This window comes from Electrona antarctica (genome assembly GCF_951216825.1).
Source record: "Electrona antarctica genome assembly, chromosome: 2".
In the NCBI taxonomy this organism is placed as follows: Eukaryota; Metazoa; Chordata; class Actinopteri; order Myctophiformes; family Myctophidae; genus Electrona; species Electrona antarctica.
In genome coordinates, this window is record NC_136807.1 from 3,060,813 (window position 1) to 3,081,632 (window position 20,820).

Sequence of the window (20,820 nt, forward strand, 5' to 3'; positions counted from 1 at the left end):
CAACTAACTAAGTGAAAGGCCTGGCGGCCCACAGTGAAAGGCCTGGCGGCCCACAGGTTGAGAATTGCCGCAAAGATCAAAAGTTTCAAGTTATGTTTAATCAAGTTCTGTTTAATGCTGCGATCCAATACCATACCATTATATATACGGTCCTATCGGGGATCAAAGCCTGGGTCTCCTATCCTATCCTGGGTCTCCTATCCTATACGGTCCTATCTGGGATCAAAGCCTGGGTCTCCTATCCTATCCTGGGTCTCTTATCCTATACGGTCCTATCTGGGATCAAAGCATGGGTCTCCCACATGACTCAACTCAACTCAACTCAATTTTATTTATATAGCACATTTGACATGACCAGGTCAACCAAAGTGCTGTACAGGTTCAGAAGCAAAAACAATACAATATGAACAGGCATTTAAAACATGACAACAAACAGGCATTTAGAAGAAATGAAAGCAAAAATATACAATATAAGCAGACAATAAAAAGGAGCAAACAAAGCAGACTATTGCACTAGTGAAGGGAACAGGGCTACTTCAACTGTCATTAAAAGCCAGGGAGAAGAAGTGGGTTTTAAGCAAAGATTTAAAAGTTATGATGGACTGGACAGCTCTGATGTGAAAGGGCAGACCAGACAGCGGTGGCCGAACGGATTGCGGAGCGGTCTTGATACCGGAAGGTCACCAGTTCGAATCAGTGGTCCGACACGTTAAAATTACCACCGCTGAAGTGCCCTTGAACAAGGCATTGAACCACTACGATGAAATGTTCTATGAGCAGGGCCTGGCTGGAAACAAGTTCTTGAGCTTAGCCCAGATACCCTGGGTAAATATAGTAATCATTTCATTTCATTTCATTTCACATCTACCGCTCCTTCACCAGGAGATCCATTCTTGGCCAGGGATCGAGAATGCACTCATGAGCTTAATGTCAACCTGTAGAGGTCCTTATATCCGACACCAGGGTCTAAATGCCTCGATGCAACTGAAGGGAAGACCACCTTCCAACTGCAGATGTGCTGTATTTCATCAATATACACCTGGTTAAAATAACATTTGATTCGTCTAAGTAATAAGTTCTGAATTGCAGCTTCTGAATCACTTCAGACAGTTTGTGATTATAGTCATCAAAACATATTTGAAGATCACTAAAAGAGTTACAGAAAAGTATACGGTCATTAGAAATGGAGAGAGAGTGAGTCAGAGAGAGAGATGGCGGGGGGGGGGGGGGGGTAGAAGGGAGGAGTGTAGTGGAAATAAAGAGAGATTGTCCCTTTGACTCTCGTCTCCAACATACAGACGTATTATTAACCCAGTCAGGCCTGACGTCGAAATTTAAAAAAAAAAGTTTTCTAAATCATGACAATTTTTTGAAAGATTTTAGGCACATTTTAACGATTTTTCAAAAATAGCAGACCTACAAGCTCGTAGCGCGCCACTCGGTGGCGCGCTATGAGCTTGTAGATCTGCTATTTTTCAATAGCTAAATTTTATAACATCTAAATCATGAAAATGTTCTGAAAGATTTGAGGCACATTTTAACGATTTTTCAAAAATAGCAGACCAAGTGGCGCGCTACGAGCTTGTAGATCTGCTATTTTTCAATAGCTAAATTACAACATAATGTTTAAAACGCCAAAAGGGGGTTCCCGCCCAAAATGGCTTAATCCCTGACCACCTTTGAACCCGAATAGTGGTGGAAAGAGTGGCCGCAGCAGCAGCGCGCAGCACCGCCGACTTAACTTTATAGTCTCCTTGCAACCAACCCCGCCCCTTTTATTTCTTCCTGTGCCAAAAAACGCTTGCCTCCAAAAATTCTTTCCCCTCATTTTGGCCCAAATAATTCGCTTGCATTTGCACGAAACGGTGATAGACTGCAGCTAGCCAACAAGCAGCGGAGCCGCAACTAAAACAAACAGTTCCCTGAGAGCCATGAATCACAGTGTCACCATCAAAGGAGAGGCTGATGCGACTCCCTCCTCCTCCCATAAACCACCGGGGCTGATAGAGGAGGTGAGAGTTGATTTATAAAAACACATACTGTGTGTAGGCTAGAGTACATTATTGGGCTACACTAAAAATCATCAGTGTTAATTTACCAGGGTCCATTTGGTTATATTTGTACACTCTCAGGATAACAGCTTATATTGCAATGTTAATACAATATAAGTATAGGCCACTGAGGAATGTAGACCCTTGTGTCGGGTAGAACATCAACTTGTAGACAAGCCGTAGCTACTATGAGCTATATGAGCCCTATATCTCCCCTAGCCAAGGACTCAGTGCTAGTAGATACTGTATTTGGGCTCCTATACACACTAAACCAAAGCGTTTAGGTTCTAAACACTTTTTAAACGTGTCACAGTGTTTAGATTATAAACAGAAGAACATGTTTAATCGCCAGTAACACTTTTTAAACACATGAACGTGTTTAGCTTTTACAATCAAAGTCAGTCATATAGGTGTTTAGAATTCGAACACTAGTAGGGCTCCATTTTCGTCACCGCTAAACCCCTTATCCCTAAACTTCTTTTCCTTTTTTTACTATTTTGAAAAACATTTTTGAATAGTTCAACTAGCCAATCTACATTGACACGTTGTGAGCTTGTAGACTGGCCATTTTAACTATTCAAAAATGTTTTGCAAAATAGTAAAACAAGGCAAAGAAGTTTAGGGATAAGGGGTTTAGCGGTGACGAAAATGGAGCCCTATATCTCCCCTAGACAAGGACTCAGTGCTAGTATCTGTATTTGGGCTCCTATATGCAGGAGACCTGGGGTTACAAGGACTCAGTGCTAGTATCTGTATTTGGGCTCTACTCCTATATGCAGGAGACCTGGGGTTACAAGGACTCAGTGCTAGTATCTGTATTTGGGCTCTACTCCTATATGCAGGAGACCTGGGGTTACAAGGACTCAGTGCTAGTATCTGTATTTGGGCTCTACTCCTATATGCAGGAGACCTGGGGTTACAAGGACTCAGTGCTAGTAGAGACTGTATTTGGGCTCTACTCCTATATGCAGGAGACCTGGGGTTACAAGGACTCAGTGCTAGTATCTGTATTTGGGCTCTACTCCTATATGCAGGAGACCTGGGGTTACAAGGACTCAGTGCTAGTAGAGACTGTATTTGGGCTCCTATATGCAGGAGACCTGGGGTTACAAGGACTCAGTGCTAGTAGAGACTGTATTTGGGCTCCTATATGCAGGAGACCTGGGGTTACAAGGACTCAGTGCTAGTAGATGCTGTATTATCTATATCTCCCCTAGCCAAGGACTCAGTGCTAGTAGATGCTGTATTATCTATATCTCCCCTAGCCAAGGACTCAGTGCTAGTAGATGCTGTATTATCTATATCTCCCCAGGCCAAGGACTCAGTGCTAGTAGATGCTGTATTATCTATATCTCCCCAGGCCAAGGACTCAGTGCTAGTAGATGCTGTATTATCTATATCTCCCCAATAGCCAAGGACTCAGTGCTAGTAGATGCTGTATTATCTATATCTCCCCAATAGCCAAGGACTCAGTGCTAGTAGATGCTGTATTATCTATATCTCCCCAATAGCCAAGGACTCAGTGCTAGTAGATGCTGTATTATCTATATCTCCCCAATAGCCAAGGACTCAGTGCTAGTATCTGTATTTGGGCTCCTATATGCAGGAGACCTGGGGTTACAATCCCGGTAGTTACACATTTCCTCTGAAAACTGATTTAATTTAACCCAATTAGACCTGAGTTAAAAACATTCACTTTGAAAGAATATATATTCAAAGATTTGCGCCACATTTTAACGATTTGTCAAAAATAGCAGATCTACAAGCTCATAGCGCGCCACTCGGTGGCGCGCTATGAGCTTGTAGAGCTGCTATTTTTCAATAGCTAAATTATAACATAATGTTTAAAACACCAAAAGGGGTTCCCGCCCCAAAATGGGCTCAAGGAAGAATTGGAGGGTCTGTTTTTGGTGACAAAACTAAACAAAATACAAAAGAAAACACCCCCTCTCTGCAGATGCAAAGCTAAGGCCCATGAATGACAAAGAGGTTTCTGGGAACATTCCACCAGTTCGAGTTAGAGTAGAAGAATGAAAGTTTTGGCATCACAATATATAACAAAAGTAAAAAAATACTCATTATGCAGAAATTCAGAATGTCCCATTTATTTCACAAGTTTTTAAATCATTTGAAAGTAGCCGATCTACGCAATACAACTTCACAATGCATCACTATTTTTAGTGACACATTTTCAAATAGCCAAAGTATTGGGCTGAAGTGGTTAATGTAGTTTTCTTTTTCTTTTTTTCACCGGGAATCAAAAGTAACTCAAATATTTTTGCCATGCCATGCATTGGAGGGACTAGCGCCCCTCAAAAATGAACCTGAATACACATCATTCATGTCAACAGACATTTGTCTTACGAGCGGAACAGTGGTCTAGTTTCAATGGCAACACTGGCATTGTAAAGTGCTGAGGCTTTGCCCTCACTACTGTGATTACTCCACTCCTTTCAATGGCAACACTGGCATTGTAAAGTGCTGAGGCTTTGCCCTCACTACTGTGATTACTCCACTCCTTTCAATGGCAACACTGGCATTGTAAAGTGCTGAGGCTTTGCCCTCACTACTGTGATTACTCCACTCCTTTCCCATACACAGTACAATCCTCAGTGTTAACAAATTTTGACCTGAGATCAGATTCTAAAAATGTCTTCTACATCCTGACAGTTTTCTGAAAAAGCTATGTTTCTATGTCAGTCGTTCACAAGGCATTCCAGATCGATGCAGTAACAGTGATAGGATTATACTTAAAACTGTGCCTTTGGCTTGACTGCTATTACAAGATACAGAACTATTGACTGCTATTACAAGATACAGAACTATTGACTGCTATTACAAGATACAGAACTATTGACTGCTATTACAAGATACAGAACTATTGACTGCTATTACAAGATACAGAACTATTGACTGCTATTACAAGATACAGAACTATTGACTGCTATTACAAGATACAGAACTATTGACTGCTATTACAAGATACAGAACTATTGACTGCTATTACAAGATACAGAACTATTTCTTAATGAAAGCTGACTAACATCACTGCATGCTTTTGTAATAAGCGATGCAGTCATCTTAGCTCAACAATAAATTTGATTAATGTTGTAATGCTGTAAATGTACAAATGGAATCAAATGGACTCTTTTACGGGTCCGTTTGGTTGCATTTGTATAAACTCTACTAATTTTTCCAGTCCTCATGAAGTCCATATACACAACAGAAAAGCTAAGCTTGCACACTGACAGACAGACAAGTGTTTGTTGAGGCTCTTTGAAGGCAAACGTATAGAATATTTGAATTAAAGTACTAAAGTACAAAAGTGTCATGGTGAAAAAAGTGACAAAGCTCGTAGCTCGTAGCTCGTAGCGCGCCACCGAGTGGCGCACTACGAGCTTGTAGATCTGCTATTTTTCAATAGCTAAAGCATAACATAATGCTAACACCAAAAGGGGTTCCCGCCCAAAATGGATTAATGTTGTAATGCTGTAAATAAACAAATGGAATCAAATGGACTCTTTTACGGGTCCATTTGGTTGCATTTGTATAAACTCTACTAATTTTTCTAGTCCTCATGAAGTCCATACACAACAGAAAAGGCTTGCACACTGACAGACAGACAAGTGTTTGTTGAGGCTCTTTGAATGCAAATGTATAGAATATTTGAATTACTATAAAGTACAAAAGTGTCATGGTGAAAAAAGGTGACACAGATGTTTCTCAGTCCTCCTCAGACCATCATAAACAATGAATGCAGGTTGCCATGTTGGCTATAAGTAGACAACAGGCCTATTAGAGGTAACCATGGTAATGAATGAAGCTGAGTGAAGGCACAGACTAAGTGCCATTAATGGAGAAATCAGCCCATTATTACCACTGTTGAAACGGCAAGAAAACTAACACCATATGTGACTACATTTGACTGAGGGACTGCCATTGGATTTTTTTTTAATTTTCGTTTTTTCATGTCATATGAAAGCAGGGAATCATAGCTTCAAATTGACATATTGCTTGTTCAGTTTGACCCACCAGTTTTGGAGATATGGCTTATAGAGTAATGTCTTGCAGAAAACAGCGAGTTGAGAAAACAGGCTTGAAAGGTTCACTTCTGTGGTCTCTAACATTACACCTAGCTACATATTTGGGCATTTATTTCATATTTACATGTCAATTTCAGCTCTGACACTTATTTCAGACATGCTCTAGTATGTGAAGAGTCTGCCTGTGCTAATAACTCATTTAAAAAAACTGCGCGATGGCAATCTCTCAGTCAAATCTGGTCACATATAGACATGTAAGCATGGGTTGCTTACATGCAGTATATGGTGTTTGTTTTCTACAGCAAACCAACATGGAATCAATCCAATATTGTCACATCACTTTTAAAGAAGAGTTAATCTTATTTACAAGTCATATATACAACCTTACAATTTACGAGAAGAATACATTGCAACAATACGACTTCAAAAGTATAGAAATGAGTCAAATGACCTACTGTACCCAACTGAACATATGGTGTTGATGCTTTTGTTTATTTATTACCATAAGTCTGCAGTATATTATACAGCAGACTTATGGTAAAAATTAAAATAAAAGCCCAGTGGTTTGGGATGCTAACATCTTCTGACTTTTTACATTATTAACCCCTTTTGGTGTTAGCATTATGTTATGCTTTAGCTATTGAAAAATAGCAGATCTACAAGCTCATAGCCACCGAGTGGCGCGCTACGAGCTTGTAGCATAATACTATGCTATTTTTGAAAAATCGAAGAACGACTGACATAGAAACATAGCTTTTTCAGAAAACAGGATGTCAGGATGTAGAAGACATTTTTAGAATCTGATCTCAGGTTAAAAAGAAAAAGAAAATCCTTTTGCACCAGCCAACAGAATAAAACTAAACATAAAGGTAACGGAAGGATCCTAGTAAGTGGATGATATGTTACGAACTAACCGCTGGAATGTTACACAATGCTTTTGTTTTCAGGTACTATTGAGCAAATTAAATTAATTACTGATTTATTTGTATTTTGTATTTTTTTGTTTTTCTTTTCAGTCTTTCCATTCTCTAATTTATCATGTTAGATCAGGAAGTGTCTTCTCTCAGATTGTGCTGTTTAACTGCAGTCGTCTGGCGACGTTGCGTAGCTTAATTGGACACAGGGGCGATATTTTAAACAAAAGAACATGGAACAGTCATGGGAAAACATTCAGAATTGTCTATCTGCTTTGTGTCAACATAGTTGTCCATGGATCATCGCCTGTGGGCTATACATTAATTTCAAGCCGTCATAATAAAATGCAGTGAGTTATGACTTACTGACTGAATGTAGGCATTCATCCAGACTGACTTAAAAGAGCCAGATCAGAATAAATGTCATGAAGCCTAGTTAATAAACAACAAGGTAAATTGTCACATAAGTAGAGAGCAAATAAAAACTAAATACTGTGTCAAAGAAACTGCAATACTATGCTAACATTAACCCATTTTGATCTGAGATGAGATTCTAAAAATGTCTGTTTGAAAATGACAGTTTTCTGAAAAAGCTATGTTTCCATGTCAGTTGTTCTTCGATTTTTCAAAAAATAGCAGACCTACAAGCTCGTAGCGCGGCACTCGGTGGCGCGCTATGAGCTTGTAGATCTGCTATTTTTCAATAGCTAACACCAAAAGGGGTTCCCGCCCAAAATGGGTTAAACCTAAAAAAAATCTAAATGACCAATAACATTCTTAGTATTTATGATCAACAAAAAAAATCACAAAAAAATTGTGATTGGATATACCAATATAAACAAAACCAGCACAAATCCCATCTTTGCCAATATTCGCTCAACTTGGCTTCAACACTCTTGTAATTGCATGTAGGCCTATAATTGTATTCTTAAATCAAAGTAAAGCTTTCTGCTCTTTTTTTTCTTTTTACAGCTCCCAGGTGGTGACGTACTGACTGCTTTCTACTGGTGCTGCTGTTCTTGTTTTGTGGAGTTTTGAAGGTGCAAAGATTGTTGAAAACGAAACCTTCTAAATGCCGCATGGCTACGCCTCTTTAACGTATGATGGAAGAAACCAAAGCATTACCACACAAGACAGAAGCCTGGTTTACGTCGCTGTACCACGGTGCTGATAGCCTTTACTTGGCTGTACCACGGTGCTGATAGCCGATCTACTGTTGTAGATGGAATAATACTATGTCAATGATCACAGTTTGATCCGTTCATTTTCAGTCCTTTTTGTTCAGCCTGTTCTTCCAGGCAAACATTTCTGCAAAACCTGACCTCACTTGACCCCTACAAATGCATTTTTGATGAATTCCCAGAGACTGTTGGCAACACATGTTGTCCCCGGAGGTTAGAATACGATCAAGAGGCACAGAAACACTACAGTGTGTCCCCGTGTTGTTGAGGCTGCATGTCTGTATTTTATCAGTCTGTGACTGTCTTTGCAGAAATAAAAATCAATCATTTGTAAACCGTCTTGTGAATTCATGCCATTTTAAATCCCCTGGTCAGAAACAACGGAAGATGTTGTTTAAAAGATTTACAGTCCACTATAGCACGCCCATTATTCTCCTCTAATTCTCTCCGTTTCTCCCTCTCTCTCTCTCTCTCACCCGCGGCCTGTTAACTTAATGAGGGCTGCGAGTCCATGCCAGGGCAGACAGGAACACTTAATTCCTCCAAAAGAACAAGTTTATGTGCAATTAAGAGCTCTGGGAATATTTATGATATACTTGGACAGAGATTCTATAGAGCAGGATACCGCTGTCAGACGCAGAGACGTATCCTGTTCAGTGTACGGTGTAGATTAAGGCTCACAATGCAATAGATTAGTGTTAAACTGCACTGTAAGGCCAGTAGTCACAGCCAACTACACTATTTATTCATCTAGTTCAAACAATGCTTGGGCTTTGAAAAGTGTTAGCTGGTCTGATAGCACTGGATTATTAAACATTATGTTATAATTTAGCTATTGAAAAATAGCAGATCTACAAGCTCATAGCGCGCCACCGAGTGGCGCGCTACGAGCTTGTAGGTCTGCTATTTTTGAAAAATCGTGAAAATATTTATTTCAGAAAACTGGAGGATTTAGAAGATTTTTTTTAAAATTTCAAGGTCAGGCCAAAATGGATTATTAACCACGGTTGACCGGAGCCCCTTAGGGCTCTATAGGTGGACTTTCTGTTTTCAGTTATTGTGGGGAATTAAAGGACCACTTCACCACTTTTCAACCTATCTTCATATAATAGGTCCTCACTAATAATCATGAAAAAATGGCGCAATTTTTTTCTACTCTGTCTGTGTCTCATAGGAGGGCTGTGGGCAGTTCAGAAACCGTCTTCCAGTGACATCATCGAAGGGGAATACAAGCTAATAGAAACTGCAGGCTTTCTAGTCCTGAAAAGTTGCAATGCGAAAATGGAAGCCATCGTTCTCACGATAATGAAAATCTAAACATTTTTGTAAAAAAATCTTGTTTAAAAAATAATCTGCCTAATGATGATGTCACTGGAAGACGGTTCCTAAACTGCCCACAGCCCTCCTATGAGACACAGACTGAGTAGAAAAGAATCGTGCCATTTTATCATGATTATTAGTGAGGACCTATTATATGAAGATAGGTTGAAAAGTGGTGAAGTGGTCCTTTAAGCTTTTGCTGAAAATAGCCGATCGGCAAGCTCAGCGCGACACGTTGTGAGTTTGTCGATCAGCTGTTTTCTGCAAACGCTTCCTCCATAATACGGATGCTGGTGCCCATATCGGACGGCATACTATAGAACGCCGTTTATCTACATTTTTGAGAATTTGAAAAAATACAAAAATCTCTCCGAGACGATGGGCTATATATAGTCCATGGTCTCGGAGTGATTTTCGTCTTTTTTTCAAATCCTCGTTTTTCATCATTTTTGACCATGGGCTATAGCCCATATTGGACGGCATACTATAGCATGCCGTTTTTCATCATTTTTGAGAATTTGAAAAAAGACGAAAATCACTCCGAGACCATGGACTATAGCCCATGGTCTCGGAGTGATTTTCGTCTTTTTTTCAAATCCTCGTTTTTCATCATTTTTGACCATGGGCTATAGCCCATATTGGACGGCATACTATAGCATGCCGTTTTTCATCATTTTTGAGGATTTGAAAAAAAGACGAAAATCACTCCGAGACGATGGGCTATAGTCTTTTTTTCAAATCCTCGTTTTTCATCATTTTTTACCATGGGCTATAGCCCATATCGGACGGCATACTATAGCACGCCGTTTTTCATCATTTTTGAGGATTCGAAAATCACTCCATGAGGGTACCTACCCTAGGGGACATGAAGAGAACATTTCAGGATTTCAATTAAAATATAGCAAAAATAGCCAATCTACAAGCTCAAAACGCGTCGGGTTGCGACGCGTTTTGAGCTTGTAGATCGGCTATTTTTGCTACGACAGTGATATGCAACGTGGCCCTCTGGAGTGAGTGTGGAAATAGTGGCCCTCTCCATCGTCAAAGTTGCCCACCCCTGTTCTAGGTGGTTGAGAGAGAGAGAGAGAGAGAGAGAGAGAGAGAGAGAGAGAGAGAGAGAGAGAGAGAGAGAGAGAGAAAGAGAGCGCGATCAATAGAAAAGGGAATGAGTCATTCATAGATACGTAGGTAAAACAGAGAGGATGTAGTGTAGTCCAATGCAGTCAGTAAAGCTATCAAAAAGAGAGTGAATGGAGGAAAGACCGAAATAGAAAAGGGAAGAGAGCAGTGTTGTAGTATTTACAGTGAGTGTGTGGGAAAGTGACAAAATGGGGTTCCCAAGATGTAAAAAAATAAAAAATAAAAAAATTAGAAATAATACATCAAATGAAAATAGTTTTTTTTTCTGCATTATCTCTAGATGTATTTTTGTGGCAGTTTGTGTTACATTGAGCGGGACATAGTTCTGATAAAACCTCTGTTTTCTAAATAATCTTTGACAATTATTATGTACACATTTTTACACATTTCAAACCTGCAATAGAGGATTATTCTGTTGTTTTATTACACGTTTCATTAATCCTGTAGAGCTCTATATTATCATAATCACGTTTCATCAATCCTGTAGAGCTCTATATTATCATAATCACGTTTCATCAATCCTGTAGAGCTCTATATTATCATAATCACGTTTCATTAATCCTGTAGAGCTCTATATTATCATAATCACGTTTCATTAATCCTGTAGAGCTCTATATTATCATAATCACGTTTCATTAATCCTGTAGAGCTCTATATTATCATAATCACGTTTCATTAATCCTGTAGAGCTCTATATTATCATAATCACGTTTCATTAATCCTGTAGAGCTCTATATTATCATAATCACGTTTCATTAATCCTGTAGAGCTCTATATTATCATAATCACGTTTCATTAATCCTGTAGAGCTCTATATTATCATAATCACGTTTCATTAATCCTGTAGAGCTCTATATTATCATAATCACGTTTCATTAATCCTGTAGAGCTCTATATTATCATAATCACGTTTCATTAATCCTGTAGAGCTCTATATTATCATAATCACGTTTCATTAATCCTGTAGAGCTCTATATTATCATAATCACGTTTCATTAATCCTGTAGAGCTCTATATTATCATAATCACGTTTCATTAATCCTGTAGAGCTCTATCTATATTATCATAATCAAATTCTAGTCTTTGCTGAAGAAAGTCACACTGAAAATCAAGAATGAGTGTTAATGAGATCAAATTTAGGCCTACTTATAACAACAATAAATGCTTGTTGTTACAATAAAGATTGTTAATTTAGGAAGATAGTCTATGCTAATTGGAGCCACTAGAGGCGTCATGGTACACGCATCCTACAAAAAAGCTTGACGAAAAAGCGTGACGAAAAAAACGTGACGAAATAAAAAGTTCCAGCATGTGTCTCCACAGTAAGCTGAATTATAAAAAGTGTGAATGGAGTGTCTAGGTCAGGCCTGTCGAACTCAACTTGGGGTGAGGGCCGCATTGGTCAAAAGGTCACTTGATGGGGGCCACAGCCAGTTGCGGACGTGCGCTCGATGTCTCAGTCAGTCAATGCTATAACTACATATATGTGTGTGTGTGTATGTGTATATATATATATATATTATTTTTTTTTGACGTGCCAATCTGCCATTGAGCCTCATTGTAAATTTCTCAAATTTGAAAGCACTATATTTCTAAAACTATGAAACATTTCAAAGATTCCTTTTCAGGCAAACATGTCCACCGTAAGATGAACCTAAATAGGTTTGAATGGGGTTTCTAGGTGTAAGTATTTAGGACTAGTAGCATGCCAAAGTTTGTGCTATTGAATGCATTGGGCGTTTAAGTTAAATAACTCTAACTACAAAACATTTCAAAGTAAAAAGTTCCAGCATGTGTCTCCACAGTAAGCTGAATTATATAAAAAGTGTGAATGGAGTTTCTAGGTGAAAGTGATTTGCCATGACAAATGAAAGTGTGAAAGTGATTTTTTGACGTGCCAATATCTGCCATTGAGCCCCATTATACATTTCTCAAGGATTTAAAAAAAAAACGACATACTATAGTCCATGGTTTCGGACGGCATACTATAGCATGTCGTTTTTCGTGATTTTGGAGGATTTGAAAAAAAAGATGAAAATCAAGAAACAGGCCTACTATAGTTCATGGTTTCGGACAGCATACTTTAGTACGCCATTTTTTCATGATTTTGGGGCACTATGTCAGAGCGAGGACTTGAACCTGTGGCCTCCTGATTTCCAGGGAGGCTCTGTACCCAGTGATCCACTGTGCTTGCTGTCTACAAAAAGCAAAAAAGATAATGATATAAGAGCCAGAGACTTGTTTCCATTGTGGTTCATAAGCATTCAAACCTCTAGAGATAAACAACAGCACAAGAAACAATAGATAAATATCCTGTTATTTTATTTTTTGTATTTTATTTTTGTATAAATGTTACTCAAAGGGAAAGTCAAACTGTGTTGTGGCAGGTAGCAAGTGTCTCAGTGACTTAGCACACACTGGCTACATGATCTGGAGGTTGTGGGTTCAAACCCCACTCAAAACTTTACTTGCCAAAATCTGCCATTGAGCCCCATTCTGAATTTCTCAAATTTAAAAGCATTATATTTCTAAAACTATGAAACATTTCAGATTCATTTTCAGGCAAACATGTCCACCGTAAGATGAACCTAAATAGGGTTGAATGGGGTTTCTAGGTGAAAGTATTTAGGACTAGTTTGCATTGGGCGTTTAAGTTAAATAACTCAGAAACTACAAAACATTTCAAAGTAAAAAGTTCCAGCATGTGTCTCCACAGTAAGCTGAATTATATAAAAAGTGTGAATGGAGTTTCTAGGTGAAAGTGATTTGCCATGAAAGGTGAAAATGAAAGTGTGAAAGTGATTTTTTGACGTGCCAATATCTGCCATTGAGCCCCATTATACATTTCTCATATTTGGTTTCGGACGGCATACTATAGCATGTCGTTTTTCGTGATTTTGGAGGATTAAAAAAAAAGATGAAAATCATGAAAAAACGACATACTATAGTCCATGGTTTCGGACGGCATACTATAGTAGGTCGTTTTTTTGTGGTTTTGAGGATTTGAAAAAAAAATGAAAATAAAGAAATCTCCAACTATAGTCCATGGACTATAAAATGGTAAATGGTGCATTTATATACGGCCTTTATCCAAGGCGCTTTACATAGATTGTGCATTACATTCACCCATTCACACACACATTCATACACCGATGGCAACGGAAACCATGCAAGGCACCAACCAGCACATCGGGAGCAATTAGGGGTTCAGTGTCTTGCTCAAGGACACTTCGACACTAACTCTGGGGGAGCCTGGGTTCGAACTGGCAGCCTTGCGGTTGCCATCCAGGCACTCTACCCCAGGACTATATAGTCCACGGACTATATGGACTCCTAAAAAGGAGTCCACCTACTACACGCAGATACGGGAAGTAAACTGGAGATCGCATGTCTTGCTATTACCGCCTTGGTTGCTGGTGCTGCTGTGACCAGCGTTGCCAGATTTTGCAAACAGAAACAAGTGGCCAGGTCTATGAAAACAAGCCCAGAAGAAGAAGCAACTATAGTCTGTGTTACCACTTTACATCATCGGCTATTTGAAAATTGCAGATCTACAAGATCACAGCGACACCTTGTGAGGTTTAAGATCAGTCATTTTCCCAAACATATCCCAAACATATATGGAGGTCCATGGACAATTACATATTAATCTGGGGGTCCTTGACATGAAAGAAGTGTGGGAACCGAACCACTGGTTTAAACAACATTAGGAATTAAGCAAGCCCAAATAAGCAACTACTGCACACTTAGGCCTATAGAAACAAGTCCAAATTATCAATAAACGTTAGAAACAAGCCCAAATAAGCAACTACACCTCAAAACAAGCCCAAATAAATTCTACACTATAAGTTTAGAAACAAGCCGAAAAAAACACAACCAGCAACTACCAAAATGTACACGTGACTTTACAGGAAAAACAAGCCAAAGGTTGCTTATAATAAGCAGACATGGCAACGCTGGCTGTGAGTGGTTAATGTGACAATTAAGAAAAATCGGAACCACACAATGAGTTCAAATTTGAAATTTTGTTTAATTAAGAAGACAAAAAAAATAACAATACAAAATAGACAATCTTTCTATACATACACACAGTAGGAAATATAAAGAGGAAACACAATTATAACATGTAGAGGTAAGTATAAGAACAAAAGGAAAGTACAAAGCAAAGAGTTTGTTTAAGATGTGGATTTAAGTCCAGTTAGTGAAGAGCTACCAATACACATTTACTACTGAACGCATCAAGGCACGTGTGTGACTTTGTGTGTATTTTGGTCTTTGAGTTTCTATGTACAGTGTCTGGTTTTAAGGAGTACGAATAATAAAAACAAAATGACATCATTAATAAAAAGGCAATTAAGAGTTGAGGCACTGGCCAATTAAGACAGCCCACAGAATATAATACAGTACATATATCTACATGTACAGTCTGCGCACACACACACGCACGCACGCACGCACGCACGCACGCACGCACGCACGCACGCTCGCACGCACGCACGCACGCACGCACGCACGCACGCACGCACGCACGCACACACACACACACACACACACACACACACACACACACACACACACACACACACACACACACACACACACACACACACACACACACTACTTCATAGATAACAGATGCACCTACTCGGTGTGCTGTACAGAAATTCCTATGGATGGAAGATTGACATTTTCTTTTTTCTTTTTTTTAAGGTACACTGGTAGCCATTACAGAACTCCTGCACTTCACATCTACCCTGCATTACTTTTGTTTTTCCAAATAAATAATTCCTCGGTTATTTTCTTTTTCTTTTAGACTAATCTTTAAGCACTATAAAATATTTTATGAGAATTTATACTTCTTTTTTGTAATCAACTAAATCAATTGGTCTGATTAACAGCCCTGTTTTATATTCACAAAATTAGTGAAAATCTGCTATTTTGGCTATCTTTAAAATGTGTTCTTCAAATTTTCTTCAAATGGATTAGTTCAATAAGGCCTGGCTCACAACAGATTGATGTATAGCTGATGCATGAGACTTGTTTACTGATGCAAGCTCGCAATTCATTTCCAATGGGAGTCACATGGTTTGACACAACATTTTTGTTGTATGAGGGGGAGGGGGGCAGTCGAAACACAGCCGAAAGCCGTACAACACAAATGTTGTGTCAAACCATGTGACTTCCATTGGAAATGCATTGCGAGCTTGCATCAGTAAACAAGTCTCATGCATCTAGCATCCAACAATGTTGTATGCTAGATGCGAAGGTGTGAGTCAGGCCTAACTGTCCCTATAGCAACCATAGAGCATCAAGCAGGTCAAACGGGTACAATGAGTTCTGCAATGGTTTTCATATTTACTTACATTGTTTTACTGATAATATGCAGTAACTAGACACAGTGGTTCTCAATCCTGTTCATGTCAAGGTCAAGGACCCCCAAATTAACCCATTTTGACCTGGGATCAGATTCTAAAAATGTCTTCGACATCCTGACAGTTTTCTGAAAAAGCTATGTTTCTTATATGTCAGTCGTTCTTCGACTTTTCAAAAACAAGCTCGTAGCGCGCCACTCGGTGGCGCGCTACGAGCTTGTAGATCTGCTTTTTTTCAATAGCTAAAGCATAACATGATGCTAACACCAAAAGGGGTTCCCGGCCCAAAATGGGTTAATGGGAATTTGGCTACGGACCCCTATCTGAAAAATATGTTGTGCAAGCTACAAGATTTGTGTTGTTAAAATGTGTCAAAAATATACCAATTATGTGGGCGACGTGACACTTCTTTTTTTCTGGGGCCTCCCTGGAACCCACCAAAGACCCCCGGACCCCACTGGGGACTCCCTGGAACCCACCAAACGACCCCCGGACCCCACTTTGAGAACCACCGTCCTAGACCTTCTGCAAATGCTTCTGATGGGCAGACGATGCCCAGAGTCCACACAGCAACACACAGCAAAACCCCCAAGGTGTCAATCATATACCATGAATCTATAAAGTGTAAAAAACTGACCTGTAAGGGTAAAGATAGACCCTTACAGGTGCATTCTAACACTAAGGGCTTTGCTGTGTACAACACATACAGTTTAGTACACTAACCACTTAAACCCTATGCACTGGATGGAGTCCCACAGGTCCCTATATTAGGCCCCGCTCCTGTTTTCACTATACACTGAATATCTTGGCCGAAAATAGCCAATCTGCAAGCTTGTGGGCGACTGGGCGTGCTATTTCTGCTGAATGTTAGCCCCCAGGATAGAGGTTATGTGATTAAGGGCCAACTAATTAATTATACATCTCAACCATTGCCAAATACAAATTCATTTGTAGTGCAACAGGCCAGCTGAGAGACAAACGTACAGCTTGATTTGACTGGTACTTCAAAGTGTGCACCACTAATGTACATTTGTTAGCTCTGTGGAACAGGTGATATCCTATTATCTATAGAATGAAGAAACCTCTTGTCATTCTGTCAGTCTCCTCATACATTTCTCTTCTCAAATTGGTTGGCCAATCACGGATATTAACCATTAGCCGTATGCAGGTTTCTCACTCGATTTCTCACTTATAAGCTGAAACGTTTGAAATGAGAGAGATAAGAAGATTGGCCTGCATGCGTACAGCTCACCATTAGCCCCATTTATTTCTTGTTGCCGACATTCATATGTCCAGGAAAAATAGGGTGCGGAATATACTAGATTAAATCAATATACTAGATTAAATGCAATCTCAGTCTGTGCCTGTTGAACTTGCAATCAATTTGGCCTGCGTTTAAATCTTCACCTGTCATCAGCTAACTACACAGAATGATTCTGCATTCACACTAGCAGCGACAAAGCGACAGGCTACAAGTGATTTTCAATGGAAGCCAAACCAGCGAGATGAGATGATGCTACAAACCAACCGGCACCGGAACGTCACTGCGTGACAAGCTACAAAAGCTACAAAAAACATGAGCTGGTTTAATTTTTCCAGCACTCCAATCAAAGTAATTGAGTCTTTTGTTACGCCATTTCCACTCACCATCTTTCTTCACACAACTCCTGCTTGTAATTGGGGACAATTCATTTCTTACCATCAGCCTGCATTTCCCTATTCGATTTTAAACTAAGCCTTTATATTTTCTCGTATAGTTCCCACACAGGGACGCACGACTGATGATGTCCACGAAAGTGTTGAGCAAAACCTCATTGGCAACTTGTAGCTGATGACACTATAGGTCGTTTTGTAGCTTTTGTTGCTGCTAATGTGAACACAGTTTACATGTTTGCACACCTACACACAGGTAACATCCTGAAACCATCCTGTGTATAGCTGTAGCTGTTGGCATGTTTTTGTTTACTTTGATTCAAACCAGCCACATTATTATCAAACGCACTTGAGTCGGTTCCACAAACCTGGAGCAGAGACCTATGGAAAGGCCCGCTGCTACTGTACGTAAGATTCCAAAAACATCACCACTATAAATACATTTCAAAAATGTCTCGTCAGGAAAACAACAAAATGCATGTTTGTCATGTTTGGGAACTTCATCAGTTTTTATACAGCATTCATTCATAGAAGGACACGATGGAATAATAAGACATCCCAAATGGAACCTTTTCATTCATAGAAGGACACGATGGAATAATAAGACATCCCAAATGGAACCTTTTCATTCATAGAAGGACACGATGGAATAATAAGACATCCCAAATGGAACCTTTTCATTCATAGAAGGACACGATGGAATAATAAGACATCCCAAATGGAACCTTTTCTTTTCATAGAAGGACACGATGGAATAATAAGATATCCCAAATGGAACCTTTTCTTTTGCATAAAAAATATTGTTAAGTCCACAGGTAAAAAGCTTGTTAAGACACAGTTGTTAGAAGAACAGTACTAATGCGGCTCCCTGGCCTGTACAGTCAGCACTGCTAAGTGTACATTTAAGGCAGGTTTCTTTGGGTGGTGTCCATTAAGTGCATTAAGGCTACTTCTACCAACAATACTATACAGTCCTCAATGAACAGCAGTGGTATTTCATTTGTTTATCACTGGTTTGTGTGTGTGTGTATTTAGTGTGTGTATTTAGTGTGTGCGTGCGTAGCCTGGCTAATAAGCCAGACCGAATCAGCCGTTGGCAAAAGAAAATTGCCTGCCGGCGGATTACGGTCTGGAGAGGCTCAATTGTACGCCCATTTCCTACACCAGAGAACTGGTGTGGCCAATCGGGACACGGTATGCAATATGGTTGGTACAGTGACGTTCAATGCTTGAGACCTTTGACTGACAGTACCTCTAACCAATTGCGTCAAAGAGAAAATGTTTGAACCCGCCCCCCGGGAAACAAGATCCATACACAGCATCTCCAGACTCAAATACCACACGACAGTGTGATTTGAGTCTGGCTTATTAGCCAGGCTAGTGCGTGCGTGCGTGCGTGCGTGCGTGCGTGCGTGCGTGTATTTGACATTTAAGCTGCAATCCGGAACTGATAATGAATTAAACTAAATGATCCAACCTGTATGGTACAGTACTACAGTATGCTAATACAATATAACTAGTACATCCACTAGTCCCACTGGGAGGAGACCCCGGGGGGCAGACCAAGGATCACGCTCCACTGGGAGGAGACCCCCGGGGGGCAGACCAAGGCGCAGTTGGAGGAAACACATCGACTCACTGGCCTTGGAACGTCTCGGAATCCCCCAGGAGGAAGTCACTAATGTTGCTCTGGAGAGGGAAGTCTGGAGCACTCTGGTGGAGCTGTTGCCCCCGCGACCCGACTACGGATAAGCGGTTGAAGATGGATGGATGGATGATGGATGGATGGATGGATAGTACATCCACCCAGAGGAGGTGGTCTCCGTCTCCTGGGCCAAGCGGGGACGCCCTCTCCTCTCGGGGAGAGTGGTGGAGGTTTGCTCTCCCAACACAGGAGACCCGTGTCCGAATCACGTGGAGCGGACGGATAAAACCTCCGGATTGCAGCTTTATGTGTTTGTGCATCAAAGACACATGTTTGAAAAAGCCGCGGGGGGAATGACGATAAAAATCTGGCCTTAAACTGTCGCGTTCAGTTTTTAAAAGCCAACTTCATAGGAAGTCCAAACGTGCACAGTATTGAGGTCAATGCACATCGACGGAGCGAGTCGACGGCTTAATAAGACATCTCAGAATATGAGCGGAATTACATTGGGGGGGTGGTGGGGGGTGTTACAGGAAAAAAGTAACTAAAACATTTCATCCGAATCATCAAAAGAGACAATTAAATTAAAAAAAGAATCCTAGAGAGAATTGTTTGTCTTCCCAGAGTTATGGAATGTTTCTCATGGTTCACATTATGGAAGCAACAGTGCAATAAAAAAAAAAAGAAAAGAAAAAACACAGACTCTGACTCTCTCCTCTTTCTTCTTTGTTCTTCTCCAAAACCGCAGTTGTCTGTTTCGTTTCGTCGTCCTTTTGTTTTCTCTCCGTCCCCTCTGTCTGTCTGTCTCCGTCCCCTCTGTCTGTCTGTCTTCTTCGCCCTTTCTAGTGGTTAAACTGAGCCATGATGGTGATGACGTCTGCGCCCGTCTCCCGCGGGACTCATCTCCCAGACGGTTTCTCTCTCTCTCACCGCTTCTTTCATCCCTCCTTTGTCGCCGTCCAAAAAAACAATGCGTACAAACATACAGATCCTCTGCAAGCTGTCTTTTAAGACATGAAAAAACCCCAACAACAACAACATCGCCATTCGCCAGTATCGAAATTCAGACCCGGTTCCGGACGTGGCTTCGCATAAAAATCGCAGCGCTGCAGTCGTTCTTTAAACAATGGAATTGATTGGTCGTTTTCAACAGCTATCTTTCACTCTTGTGCAGCACACGGACGTTTGACGAGTCTTTGGTTCGGAGGTTTCGGTAGTGTGAGTTAAGACGCTTCAGAGTGTTTCAGTGTTGTTGTGTGTGCTGGTACAGTATGTGTGAGGACGGACAGCAGTGGGTGGCTGGTCTGTGACAGCACGGGGGAGCTCCAAAGCCATCGGTGGTGTTGGGTGGTGGTCTGGGACAGCACGGGGGAGCTCCAAGGCCATCGGTGGTGTTGGGTGGCTGGTCTGTGACAGCACGGGGGAGCTCCAAGGCCATCGGTGGTGTCCCCACGTTACCAGAAGGCTGGGTTCTGCGAGGTGACTGGGTGGCGGTCGTCTC

The 20,820-nt window shown here is 40.5% G+C and overlaps 1 protein-coding gene and 1 long non-coding RNA gene across 2 annotated transcripts in view; both read right to left on the reverse strand.

The window, feature by feature from the left end:
• Positions 1–16,478: 16,478 nt before the first annotated feature.
• On the reverse strand, positions 16,479–19,087 carry LOC306940985. Its single transcript, XR_013792092.1, has 2 exons — positions 18,453–19,087; positions 16,479–18,399 (listed from the first exon to the last, which is right to left on the reverse strand). It is a non-coding gene; the product is annotated as an uncharacterized lncRNA (long non-coding RNA).
• A 345-nt stretch (positions 19,088–19,432) lies between these two features.
• The window catches only part of LOC306941479 (histone deacetylase 4-like), a 5,596-nt gene continuing 4,208 nt past the window's right edge, over positions 19,433–20,820 (reverse strand). The window contains exon 5 of the mRNA XM_079526980.1: positions 19,433–20,820. This exon is cut by the window's right edge and continues 173 nt beyond it. The gene's annotated coding sequence lies outside the window, so the exon portion shown is untranslated.